A 14,893-nucleotide genomic window follows, 5' to 3' on the forward strand; every position below is an offset into this window, starting at 1 on the left:
TCAGCATAAATTATTTCCAATCATTTTCTGTCCTTGGGTTAACATATATGAGATTCAGAACCCCAGGAGACAAAGAAACAAAGACAAAAAAGAAAGAGACACAGAGATTTGCCCTGGTCACGTAACCACTTCTTGGTCAGAGGAGGAAAAAAAATGTGTGACTAGCAGCCCAAATAATGCTACATGCAATAGGAAAGGCTATCCCCATGGGAAAATTGACCCACCATGTTTTAGCTCAAAGAAAGGCACAGATGTCAAGCAGATCAAATACAAACTATTATTACTATAACCATTATATCTCAAGACTCTACTACAATAAGCTCACTTAAGATTGCACTCTCTTCTCTGTCAGCCTCTTTGGTAATTATTCTTTTAAAACATGGTATTAATTTTTAAAGCCTGTTGCTGAAAATTACTTCGAGAAAAATAAGCTGTCCCCAGAGTTTTAAAGTATACATGTCCCGCTTTTTAAACATATGTTCCGTGCTGAGAAGAAATTATTTTGTTGAAAACTTTCCTATTATAATTTCCAGAAAATTCATTGCCTTTCTGGTCAAGTTATTTAGCAGTGATTTGTGCTATTTAAAAAAAAAACACAAAGCATCCGTTGAAAAGTTATCTGAAGATGACTTAGAGAAATAGTTGTTCTCATAAGAAAATACATTTCATATTTTTATGTTCTGTAAGATGATATTTATGGTTAGAAATTAAAGGTAAAAGCAAGATTTTGTTTAGATATTTTTTGTAGATAATGCCTTGGTGAGAGAGGATTAACAATAAAAAGCAATGGTGTAAGAAGAATAATGATAAATAATAATGAAATATACAACCTATAATTCCATTAAAATTTCCTTCCAGCTTACTAGCTGAACAAATCCCAAACAAAGAAACACACAGACGATGATTAATTTGGAGCCCCAAACAACTGTGGAATACAGTGAAAATATTTCTCATAAAGTCCAGGCCCTAAAATCACACAGAGCTGAGACAAATCCCAGCCCCACCTTTATCAGGCATGTGACTCTAAGCAAATTATTTACCTGCCAAAACATCTAGGTTTTCCCTCCCCTATAAAATGAAAAATAGAGTGATGTGACATTTTGAGGACTTACTGATATAATGTATGGAAGGGGCTTGACATTTTATGTGGCAAATAGCACTCACGTTATAAGTGTTAATATTTATATGTATGGAGGAGAGAGAAAGGAGACAGAAGAGAGAAGCAGTGTGTTACACTGCAGAACATGCAACAGATTTGTAAGAAGAGGTACATTCAAAGCCAGAACACTAAAGGAGATCGCAGCAGTAGATTTAGAATTAGATTGATGGGCTTCTGCCACAAATAAGCCCATGAGTACATACTCTGGGCCTGAAGATTCTCATTTATATGTGCACATAATACCACCTACATGTAAGGCTGTCAGGAGATAGGACATTCACCCTTGACCAAATCATTATGGTAGTCCACTACCTATTACAAATAGGACTGCACAAGTGAGAGTCACAGTAAGTGAACAGTTACTAGTCTTATTACAGGTTAGACTAACAACCAAGTCTATACTTTATGTTACATTAGAAAAATCTCTTTTTAAATCTCATCTGTAAATTTATAATATCTGCCTATCAGAGACCTTAGAGCAATAAAATAAGACAATGCTTTTAAGGTATTTAGCCTAGTAGCCAACACACAGTGCACAATTACTAACAATTAGCTTCTGTGAGGATGGTTTTTGCACAGGTTCATGCATCCAGGTGGTAGTAGATGGCTTCAACCTTTTCTGACTACATATGAAAAACACTATCTGAAAACCTGGAAGAATTCTCCCATTACTCTACCCACCTCCTATCACAAGATTCCTGGATCCTGAGGCAGGCCTTGTAAAATAATACCTATACTGAATCAGAAAGCAGGCAGGAGAAGTATCTGTAAATCTGGCCACAAAACCTCTTTGATACAAGGAACCCTTGTTCAATCTGGCTCCTCTGAGGAGCTTCTAGGAAATCCCTCTGGTAGTTCCCTAAACAAAATACTGTGCTTGATTACTCACTACTTTGCAGCAATTCTAAGCCTGTCTCACAAACAGACAGAACACAGTGTGTACATGTTTTTTTTTAATACCTTTCATTGTTTCTGGTACCTCTGTAAGCAGGACTTCATGTACAGGTAACCCAAAGAAAGCAGGGCTCCCTGAGGCTTGCATCTACCCAAAAATTTGTCCACCAAAAAACAAAACAAAAACAAAAACAAAAAACCCTTAGTCTCTACTGGTATTTGCCAGTGCATTACAAAGAAAATCAGCCTAAAAATATCCTTCTTCATTCAACCACTTTCCCCTCAAATATTTGCTATAAACAAACAAACAAAACAAAACAACAACACAAAACAAACAAAAAATTTGCCAGGCTCTAGCAGCTCATGCCTGTAATCGTAATCAAGAGGCTGAGATTAGAGGACCAGGTTGACTCAAAGACAACCTTAAGAAAAGTCCAAGAGACTGCATCTCCAAAATAACAAAAAGCCAGGCTGAAGGCATGGCTCAGGTGATGCCATAAATTCAAATTGTCCATTTAAACTTCTTCTATGATGTGCATGGGAATGAGGCTCAGATCCAAGCTCTTCTTACTCTAATAAAACAGTACTGAAGAAACAAGGACTCTTCATCTGCCCTCCCCTTGGCTTGCAGAGCAAAGTCAGTATTAATCAGAGTGCCCTTTTTCCTGCTGACAGACAAAGTAGATGTGCTCATAACCAAGAACTTCATGCCAACCCTCAGGGCTTTAAATCTTTTCCAAATAAACTGCAATTTGTAAAGAAACCTCTGAAATGATGTTGTGCAGGGAAGTTAAAGAAGGCACAGAAGGATGGAGTAACATTTCACCATCTGCCTGTGATAATAATAATAATGCCTCTACCTTGCAAATTCTAATTGTGTGGCAGAAGCATGGAAATTTTTTTCCTAAATCATGCCTTGACATAGAAATAATGCCAAGGTCAGTACTTCTAAGAAGCAGAACTTTCTAGTGGCAGGATGATAGCTCTGGGATACAGTTGGGCAAGAATAAACCAACGCACTTAGTTTATTACACTTGCTCAAATCAATGTCTTGTCAAGCTGAGGCCACACAGGGAATGGTTACACAGGAAAGGCATTTAAGGCAACATTTCCCAATGGAAAAAAAAACTAAAAATGCCTCAAGGCATTTAAATCTCCATATAGGGGGTCTCCTCCAAAGGAGGCCTGGACTCTGGGGTTGTTTTAGGCTCTGGAGTGTTTAACCAGAAGGATTTGTGCTGGTGAAATCACATTCTACACTGGGAGGCAGCAATACTAACACAAGTAGATGCTGACACTTGCAGATAGCAGAGCTTAGACCTTGTTCTGTTCCATACTTTCCTATAAGGGCAGATGCGAAGAGCTTGAGAAGAGAGAACCAATATAAAAGTAGAAGCACCTTTGATTTCATTTTGTAGTTCTGGGAATTAACACAGGACCTTGTTCTTGGTAGTCAGGTGCTCTACCACTTGAGCGATACTCCAGCACTTTTGTTTTGCACTTTAAGGCTAATCTGAACTTTGCCTAGAATGTCCTTGAATTCATGACCCTCCTTTCTCTGCCTACCAAATAGCTAGAGGTTTAGCATGCAGCACCACATTAAGCTTGTGATTGCTCAAATTTCTTAAATTTCCTTTTTCTGCTGAGAGGGATCAGGCAAGCATTCTTGTCATACCAAATGGATAGGCAATATTCACTTTCAGGTTCCAATGAATGAAGGACCACTAGCTACTACTAAATACTTAAATTATAATCTGGCTTTCAAAAATTATGTATTAAAATATTGAAAATAAAATTACTGTTTTTCTATGTAAACCATATACAAGAAAATACATTTATATATGTTCCACATATGCAAAGTATTTACTTATTTGCACATACCGGGATTCTCGGTACTAATATTAAAACTGGAAATAAATCATCTTTTCATAACTTTCTTAAACTAATGACAAGGAAGTAAAGATCATCTTATTGATAACTAGTTATAAATAGTACCTCTCTGCTCACAGGGAAACCTATTTTCTAGTACATATTTCTAGAAAACTAATTAGATATATAACTCATTATTCATTTCATTCTGTAATTATAAAAGATGAAATAACATTACTTCAATTTCACTATATACATTATAGCTTTCTACTTAAGACAAATGATGCACTTCTTCCAATGTGGAGATATACAAATTCTGTCTAAATAAATGAATTTAAGTAATATAAGTGAGTTCATCTAAAGAAAACTATGTAAAAAAAATTGGCATATAGATTTGGCCCAGTGCAATGAAGTTCCTAAGTTCTCCTTTCCTGAATTCTGATACTCAATTTGGATCCTTAACAATTACTTTGGCAACATACTGGGGAAAAGGTCTGGTTCTTTACTCTCTTTCCTTACTTCCTCCCCCATCCTTTCTAGTCATTTTGTGGGGAGGTTGTTGTTGTTGCTTGTTTATTGATTAAGTGATTTTGTTGCTCTAGGTCTGGAGCTTGAACTCAGGGCCTTGAGCTATCATTTGGATTTTTTGCTCATGCTACATCATGACTCCAATTCTAGCTTTTTCATGATTAATTTAATAGTCTCCTGGACTTAACTGATTGTGATGGTTTGGAACCATGACTTTCAGATTTCAGTCTCCTAAATAGCCAGGATTGCCAGTACCCACCTTGATATTTTTGAGACAAGGTCTTGCTAGGTATCCCAGACTGGTCTCAAACTTGAGACCCTCTCAACTCAGCCTCTGAAATAGGGGGGGTTACAGGCCTGCAGTTATGAGAGTGTACCTGACTGATTCTCTTAATGGAAATTGGCAGAATAAACAAAATACAGAACTTACCAAATACTCTTTCCAAGTCCCAACAACTTTGGGGTTTCTAACAATAGCAAAAGGCAGCTAACCCTCCCACGTATCCAGAAGTTTGGCCTTTGTCCTAATTCCAATGATCTTGAAAGGCCCTTTAAGTAAATGACCCAGTTTAGTAGATAAAAGACCAAGTTTCCTAAATAGACAAGGGTTAGTTTCTTCATATCTATGGGAAGCATTGTTCATTAGTTTTCGATTCTCAGCAAGTCAACCTGAACCTGAATAGTTGTACTTAACACAAGAGAAAATGAACAGCAGATACTTAGCATGTAACTTAAGTACTCACAAGTGCTCAAGTATCATTATTATTATTATTATTATTATTATTTGTTTCAATGTGAAATGACTATGATAGTCAAATTACTTAACACACCAGCTTACATGGTTATTTTTATATGCTAGTAAGAATATTTAAGATCTAAGAAATTCCCAAGTATAAATCATTATTATTAACTGTAGTCACCATGCTAATATAGAATTCCTTCTTATTCTATGTTCATGTTATAGTATTCATTCCTCCCATTTACCTAAAACTTTATATCCTTTGACCAGCTCCTCTCAACTTCCTCTTCTCGACCCTCTCCTCACCTTTGGCAATCATCACTCTACTCTGTTTCCACAAATTTAACCTTTCCTTTTTTTATAAATTGTATTTATTAATGTAAATAAATTTATATATGTTTATGTTTGAAATACATATTAATGACTAGAGTTCATGAACTCAGGCATTTGCTCACATAACTATTTTCTGTAATGAGACTATTTCATTTTTTTTAATCTTTAAGTAATTGTACAAAAGAGTTACCACTCAACATGTCAATTTAGAACAATGCATATTGATCAATATAAAATCTATTCTTGTAGGGGGCTTAGAAGGTGGAGTGCTTGCCTTGCATGCTCAAGGCCCTGGGTTCGATTCCTCAGCACCACATAAGCAGAAAAAAAAAGCCGGTACTGGCGCTGTGACTCAAGTGGTAGAGTGCTAGCCTTGAGCTGAAGAGCTGAGGGACAGTGCCCAGGCCCAGAGTTAGGCCCCATGACCGGACCCAAAAATAAAAAAAAAAATCTATTCTTGTAGCAACTTTCAATATAATACATTGTCATTAATCATAGTTACCATGTAATAAAATAGATCTTTTTAACTTATTCCTTCCACCTAAAATTTAGTATCTTTGGACCAAGGCCTCTCTAGTGACCACCTTTATGTCTCTCCTACCTACCTCATAATTGCTATTCTACTCTCTTTTTCTATGAGCTCAGTTTGTTTAGATTACACATAAAATGAGATCATGCAGAATTTTTGTTTTCCTGTTCCCAATTTATTTCATTTAATGTACTGTTCTCCAAGTTCATTGATAATGACTTGTACAACAAGATTTCTTTCCATTTTAACTATAAATATAATTGCACTACATATTTATCCTATACATCTATATGTCACATGTATATTCACTACACATTATTGTGTCCATTTTTCTGCTCAAGGACACTTACATCCATTGATATAAGATGATTCCATAACTTGGCTATTGTGAATACAGCTGTAATGAAGTACAAGTGCAGAGATCTCATTTCCATTGGATACATATCCAGTAGAAGGGCATGTCATACTGTTCTCCATAATAGTTGTACAAATTGACAACATCAACAGTGTACAGTGTGCCTTTTCTCCACATCTCACTATCCTACTAGCCTTTTATCTTCTAATTATAGCCTTTCCAACAGATACAAGTTATTATTTCATTTGTGTTCTTAATTTGGACTTCTGTAGTGATTCATAATGTTGAGGATTCTTTTCATATACCTGTTAACCATTTGTATGTCTCTAAGAAATATTTACTATTACTATTATTGCTGTAATTATTAATAATGTTCACCAATGATATAATTATAGTGATTTTTATTTTATCAGGAGCTTTCTCCCTTAAAAAGGTGCTACCACATTAATTATTTACTTTAAAATTCTATGCTATAATTTATTACTGATTCAACATTTACTTGACACATACTTCCTTTTTGTTATTATATTATTATATGTAACTAGTTGTACAGAGCAGTTGCCATTCAACAAAGCAGTCTATGAATGCAATGCATCTTGAACAATGTCACCCCTTTTAACATTCTCACTTATTACTCAGTCACTGTTTTAGGAACTGAGAAAATAGTGCTGAATAAGAGAGCATATTCCTTGTCCTATGGTTCACATTCTGGTGAAGAGAACTAGTATATACAATAAATGAATGTTAATGACAGTATGTTTGGCAGTGATGAATGCTAGAGAGAAAATAGACTATGACTTGGCAAAAGTGGTATTCATTAAGATAGAAGCACTCTCCTGGAGCACTTGAGCTTAGTGTCACACCCCTTATCAAGACTTTTAGATATTACAATGTGGTCTTTGAGCCTATGGTCTCCCTAGTGTGATATCAGGGGCAAGTGGGCACACCAAAGCAGAAGGGAACATGATTTCCCCTGCCTGCTTGCTAAAACCTAAAACCTAAAGGTCTTGGAGAACCCATTCATTCTAAAAGAGAATTCATGGAACAATGTATGTATGTGTGTGTATGTATGTGTTACCCATTGCTAGTTTATGAAATATCAGGCATACATGTCATACCATTCCTAGTTTCTACAGTAATGGATATTATCGTTTTCCTTTTCTCCTGTTGCAACCAAAACCAATGTCACAAAACTTCTTAGCACAATTTTCTAGGCAAGCAAATCAGCAATTAAAGTTAGAAAGGGTGAATATGATCAAAGTGCATTATGTATAGATATAAAAATAGCATAATGAAAACCACTAAAAAAACTTAAAAGGGGAGGAAGAGAAAGGAGTTAAAAAGAAATAATACAGATAGGATGAATTTGGTCAAAATGTGTCACATGATGTGAATATCACTTGAGACTCACTTGTACAATTAATTTGTACTAATATTTTTGAAAAGAAACACTATCGTCATCTTAGAATTCATACGTAACTATAACTGGGAAAGGGAAGATACCAACTTAAAATCACATTAAAATAACTGGCCTCTTCTGAATATACATTTTCTAAAAAGTGGAAATAGCTAAAAAGAAATGTCATACATGTATACAGGGAAAATAGAATGCACATAATAAGGTGGTAGACTTTAAAATCCCACCTACATTCATATTTGAACATGTCTCATAAGGCATTTCTACATACCCTCTAATTTGAGGCAATAACTTCCTTGAGTTGTATCTTTATCTTCCACACAGACACATAGCTGAGCCCACAAATTACAGTGCTCACGAATGGCAGTTCTAATTTTCCAGTTGTTCACACCAAACACCTTAGAGTCCATCAGCAAATCTTTCCAGCCCAACCTCCAAGTGACTAACAGAATCTAACCCTTTCTCACCAACTCCATCACTACTTTCCAGATCAAGGTACCATCATCAAGACTTAGCTGGAAAATAACCACAGCTTCTGGCTGGCTTCCTGGGCCATCCGTCCTCATGAACTGTGAGTAATACCTAGGTCAGATCACATTCCTGCTTGGCCAAAGACTTCTATAGTCTCATACATAATAAAGTCTTACAAGGTCCTTTATAGCCCTGTTCCCCACTCTTCTCAGCCCCCCTTGTCATTGCACCCCACTTTGCACTCTTCTTTCCATCTTCACAAACTTCCACATCTTCCTTCCACGGGCCTGTGATTGATCTGCTTCAAAGTATGTGTACTTCTGCCTGCACCTGGGGCCATATGGCTGCTTCCTCACTGCATTCTCATTCTTGGTGAGGACCACTAAGTCACTTGGACTAAAATGGCACCTAATCTCCACACCTTCTCTCTGCTTCTGTCCTCTTATTCTGATTATTCCTCATGGCACGCATGAATACCTGAACTAATATTCCTCTGCTTTTGCCTCCCTCTCTTCATCTCTTCCTTTGAGCATTGTTTATTTCCTTTAACCCCTAGCTGCAGCTCAACGTAGTAAATTAGGGTTCAGAAAATGATACTCCATATATAGCACCTTAACAAGCTGAGTGCTTTGAACTAAAGAAGTGAAGTGTCCCAGCCCTCTCCTGTCTCCAGCCCCTTTTTCTCCGCATGTGCAAAATGAGGAACTTTCTCTGAATGTCTCCTATCTAACTAAAAGCAATTTCTACAGTGGAATGCAATTTTCACTAACTTCATCGGCACAGAAAATTAACTCATTTCACAGGATAGAAGAACAAACATCAATTCCTACCTGCCCCAGAAGACTTTGGCACAGATCATCTATTGTTCTGAGGGCTGAAGCGTTGATCAGCAAAACAAGACAACCTTTGCTCACTATGGATTTCCTTACCAAACCTTCCTATCGCCTGTCACCATCTCCCCTCAAAAGCACCAATCCACTATATCTTAGAATATTATGTAAACTCCAAACATCTGGCCTTTCTTTGAGTATTTCAGAAGTTGAAAAGGCATTTCATTTGCCCGTACAATAAGTTCCATCCACTTAAGAGCATGGTCTGTACTGTTTATTCCTATGCCTAGAATAGCATCTGGCTCAGAGCGGGCAGGACAACCACTTTGATAAAAACTCAATCACCACCAAGAGCTGGCATCACACAGTACAAGGAAGAAACCTCTTGCATCCACAAAATGCAACTGCTCTGCTTGAGTGGGTTGAGCTCTGTCTTCTGTAACAGCGGGTGATCACCGGCTAAACACATAATGATAGGGCTGGGGTGATGGAAAGTGAAAGTCCTTTACTCTTGGAGGAAAGCTAGATGTTATCCACGGCTGCATTTGCTCAGTGGCATTTAGGTTTTATAGCTATAAAACAGTACACTTATGTCTTACATTCTTGCTGAGGAAAAAAACCAACACCAACAACTTCAATTTGCCAGTCTGAAACTCTAGTGGCCCTTTACTGGGTCCCCTGAAACATTTTATACTCAATTTTTGTAACACAGGGGTTATTAAAATACAGTTTTTGAGTTACTACTCAAATAAGCTATATTCATGCCAAGATTTAGCATAGTGTCAGATGGTTTCCTCAGTGGAATTGATAGCTACCCCTATAGCAGAGATTATTTTAAGCATGTCACTCATCCACTTTAAACCCCAGCACCTATAATCTGTAAAGTGAGTTGCTACATCAGGCTATCTCTAGCACCTGTTTCAAATTACATAGTCAATGAACAAGCAATAGGATCCAATAGAATGTACAACATTTAAAGTTTGCAATCTGTCTGTCACATACTGACCACACTGAATCTTTAAAAAAAATATAAAATATTTATATTTGGGAATACCTACATATTACCCCTCAGAATCTTATGATACAGATTTAATAATCACCCAAGGCAGGATCATGTGGTCAGGATAGCTCATCTCTTTGGCTCAGGAGGATGATTAGAACGTGTGACACGTCACCAGAGCCCAAGTATGTTTATTGAATGAAGGAGGGTTTTTAGCAGTATTCCCTTAATTCTATTTTTTTTTTTTTTTTACTTTTCCAAAGTGAAAAGTTAATGCTTTGGAATAAAGGAAAGAGCAACAATGAATGAAACAAAATAGTACTCTCCACAGGACAGGAAGGCCCATTTTGAAATCAGATTCCTCACCTTGGGCCTTTCTGATATGTCCTAACTGTATTGCTATAACCTGTAGGGCATCAGATATGGAAGCATTTTCCCCCTGACAGGGCAATGGTCCTTTTCTCAGTTAACTCAATGTCTGTTGAAATTTCATTTCTCTCCTTTTTAGGGCAAACATGTTCACTTCAGTCATTATGACCGTCAGCTGTCCTGATTCACAAGCAGTTCCTAATTAAGTAGGACTGTTGAACGCTGTGAGAAATGAAATCTCTCACTGCTAAATTGCGCAGAAGCTGAAAGCTATGAGAATGTGTTTAGATATGCACAGTACTTTCCATATGGGGATTTGCCATTATGAAAACTGAGACCAACCATCATTAGAACAACCGTATCATGGTCACTGGAGAAGGAAGAGCCACATACAAAACTACCTGCCCAGACTAATGTTTAAGAGGCTGATGAGGTGTCATAATGAGACCATGAATCAAAATTTACCAAACAATGCTCCTAAAGTCTTTGGCTTTTTGTCGTTTTGGTTTGGTTTTATGTTGGCAAGTAACCATCCTACCTTCTTTTCTTTCTAGGAAAAATAAAGAAGGGCAAATGATTTCATTATAAAATATAAAGTCCAAATACTGATAATATTCACCCTTATCAATCACTTTCCTCCAAATAATTTTATGTCAATGTTCTTCCTCTAGGAAAATTAACCATGTAATAACAATATCTACCATTATTGAGTACTTAGTATATACTAAGCATGATGCACAAAAAAGTATGTACTTTTATGCATTAAGTGACAGTTACAAAGCCTGAGCCTATTCTAAGCTCCCATAGCTTCAAGTAGCCTCTGTCATTAAGTTTACTACCAACTAAATTATGCTTTTGGCACCTACTTCTTCAATAACACTGCAAGCTGCACTAGAACCAAGACCAAGTCTGCTTTAGAATGCTCTACTGTAATCCCAGCTTACAAAACAACACTTAACAATCAAAGCTCAATGAACATTTAAGAATCAATGACGGAAGCACACAGAGGTTAAGAAAACCCCCTCAGGTTCACATAGCATATACCCCATTTGAACTCAGTCTCCAGAGCCCATACTCATAACCAGCAGCATCCCTAGGCTGGATGGCCCCTTTCATGAAAACACATAAAAAAGGAAGCAAACAAAAACAATGATAATTATCGGCATGGTGCCATTCAGATAGGGAAAAACAAAAGAAATTTCTCTAAGAATGCTGAAGTTAAAGACTCATTGCAAAATAAATGCTAGTGGGCACAAAAGCATATTAGAAAAGTTTTTAAGAATACTATGAAATCATGCCCAATCTTTCCTTGGGGTCTTTTCCATTCTCTGTATTGTTTCCAGTTTATTATTATGACTGAACATTTAGGACCTAAGGGATGCTGGCCAGTGGAATTTACAGAATTTTGAGTCCTCCAAGGAACATAACAACAAGTGTTTTCTTATCTGGCTTAGAGGAATGAAAGGAGAAAATAATTGTGCATCTTTGAGCTTGTGCCTGACACATATTACAAATGCTACTATTATAATAGCACTTATTCTTATTAATATTTGTCCTACTGTGATAACTGGCAGCCAGAAATCCAAGCTTTGAGGTTGGTCAGAGCTGAATTCTAATCCCAACTCAACAACTTAGTCTTTGTTAGTTCTTGGCCAAATATAACTTCAACTGCATTTGTCACTCATAACATAGAGATAATTATATCATATTCTCACCAAAGTGCTTAGCACAGAATTTGGCATAAAGGGGGAAAACAATCATTAGTGCCTGCTTCCATTATCTTCCACTTCATTAATATTTAGTCAGATATGAGTAGAAATGACTTCTCTTGGAACCTGGAAATTGGATCTTGATGCCTGCCTGTCATGTTGATGCAAAGCTGGAACAAAATGGCTTTTATTTCCAGTATTAATCCTCCCAGGAGTCTCCCTCCTTTAAGGGCCCCCTGGTCTGTCCCACCCCAGCAAAGATAAAGATGCTAGGGTATCCCCATCTACAGTAGTTCCCAAATGCTTCTAATACAAAATTTCAAGTCCCTAAGCTGCTTGGTTCAAATACAACTTGGTTCAAACAAGTTTGTGCTTGGTATCATGGTTTTGTTTTGTTTTGTTTTGTTTTAAAAAAAAGGTCTTTCCCACTATAAACAGAAATTCAGTCCAATAGATTCATGATAGACAGGTCAATATACTCTCTCCCTTTCTATTCACCTGTGAACTTTCTTTGGCATTACTGTGACCAATCATGTATTCATTCAGCCAAAAATAACTACTGAGCTCTAGTTCTCGGAGCTGGAGATACAGACCCCAAAAAGGATGCAAGATTTCATACAACATAAATTTTAATGGGATAGATGGGCCCAAACCAAATGGAGTTAGTGTGTAAAATGAATGCATGATTACAATTAAAAATGAGTAAATATCAAGACGTAGCAAAAAAGAAGCTGAAGGCTCAAGGGCGGCTTAGAGGTCACCAAGAAGTGGGACATCACTGAGAGCCAATTACTAAAGTAGAGCTGAAAGACTTGTAAGAAGCAGGAATGCAGAGTGAGGAGCTTCTGTGATGAGGCAGGAAAATTGGGAAGAGACAGATCCATTGGTGGAGGATGAGGAGGAGCTGGAAAATAGCAATAGAGAGGAAGGGAAATAAGATGGACTCCAGAGGTGATCAGAAAACAAAATAGAAATAATCCAATGGCAGAATGGATGGGGAATGAGGAGGAGGAAGCAAATACCCAGAATGATGGTTTGTGGCCTACACAAATGGATGGAAGGGCCACTTACTAAGCTTGTTTTGTAAAATGTGTAATTGAGAAAAGATGAGGATGAGACAACATCATGTAAGTGCTTATACTGTAAAGGTCTGACTGATCCTTGTGCCTGTGGGGGAAAAAAAAGAAGATCAATACATTATTAGTAAGAGATGCAAAAAACAAGGCAACACCATTTTTCTCCACTATCAAGACCACCTTGAAAACAACCAAATGAATCTGTAAATCAAACCAACTTGCAGCCAGTGCTAGTCAGCACCACAAAATGGCCACTATTTCCAGTACATAAAAATCCTAAATCCCCCCCCCCCGACAAAAAAATCCTAAATTTTATGGATAGGTGGGAAAAGTCATGGAATTTCTTTATGGAACATGATAACAGCTACATGGCTTACCTACTTTTCGAGAATTTCTCAAACATTTCCAATGAAGACTTTAGAATACCAGAGAGTGATCCTAGGCTTCCACTGACAAGTATACAGGGTTCTTAAAGCCTATCACTAAAACTTCATACAGATTTTGCCTGAATTTTAATATATTCTATAATTATGTTGCTTTTAATGTATACACATTTTAATCCCCTCAAATATTGATGTGCCATGAATGTGCCTCCATTATTCTGTGACTTTGAGAATGTCCTTGTCCACAATTCCACATATAGGGCCGAGCTCATTATCTAAGTTGAGAACCATAAAATTAATCAGAGATGGACCAGGGAAGTTTCTCCTTAGAGCACGAGATCAGAGGCATGACCTCCAGAAGTCAATCTTCATTCCTCCAAATCCCATAACACAAACTATTAATAATGTTAATAATAAAGTCAAAACTAAGTGGTTTTTAAGTTTATTCTTTCATGGAAGGTACTTACTACAATACATAGTCATGTTACAGGTTCCATCAGATCAAAAGATACCTATGGATGAGGAAACAAACACTGAGATTTGAGCTATCTTCCTAAAGTCCAGCATTCCAGGATGAAGGTGTCTTGACAGCTCTGACCACACCAAAGTACTTTGATCCTCTCTGCTAAACATTAGCAGCATACAATTCTATTAGTCTCACTGAGAGCATATTTTTGGTGATAATCAAGCACAAAACCAAAAAGGCAGGATTCAAACATAGAGAAAAAAGAAATTTTTATCATCCTCAAACATAATTTTATTTAACTTAAGAATTATCAGTGTGCAAATTGGACATTTTGGGTACATAAAGTCAAGTGTTACTAATTAAGTAAATGAGTCATGAATCATAATAGCAACACTAGTCATTAAACAAAATTGCATTTAAATTAGATTTACCAGATAATTTAAGTGCAAAAACATAATAAGCCAACTTCAAAGAAACCTTCCAATAATTTTACTCTGAAAGCTTATGAATAAAGAATTCTCTTTGTATTGTTCAAAAAAGATGAACACACATAGAAAATGGGACAGCAAATGTTCCTATCAACATTTCTCCAGAGTCACAGTATTTTTTAAGGAACATAAGGCATGACTTAATAAATCCAAGAGGTCACCTTGACTGAAGGATAAATCTTTTCTGAATAAATTCAGTTTGCTCAATCAAATGAACCAACAAAATGGAAAAGGGGGTATATATTCCTGTCCTGGAATTCTTCCTACGTTAACTAAAA

General features: G+C 36.8%; 1 protein-coding gene across 13 annotated transcripts in view; it reads right to left on the reverse strand.

Annotated features, from left to right (window-relative positions):
• Window positions 1-14,893, reverse strand: part of Fhit (fragile histidine triad diadenosine triphosphatase) — a 1,320,449-nt gene that overhangs the window by 1,181,562 nt on the left and 123,994 nt on the right. Inside the window, exon 1 of one of the 13 annotated variants that reach the window (XM_070018855.1) lies at window positions 9,125-9,220. The exons of the other annotated variants lie outside the window; for them this stretch is intronic. The gene's annotated coding sequence lies outside the window, so the exon portion shown is untranslated. Of the gene's footprint in view, window positions 1-9,124; window positions 9,221-14,893 lie in introns of those variants that run through there. 13 annotated transcript variants of the gene reach the window in all.

This window comes from Dipodomys merriami, unplaced genomic scaffold (assembly GCF_024711535.1).
Source record: "Dipodomys merriami isolate MVZ:Mamm:240054 unplaced genomic scaffold, mDipMer1.0.p SCAF_13, whole genome shotgun sequence".
NCBI classification, from domain to species: domain Eukaryota; kingdom Metazoa; phylum Chordata; class Mammalia; order Rodentia; family Heteromyidae; genus Dipodomys; species Dipodomys merriami.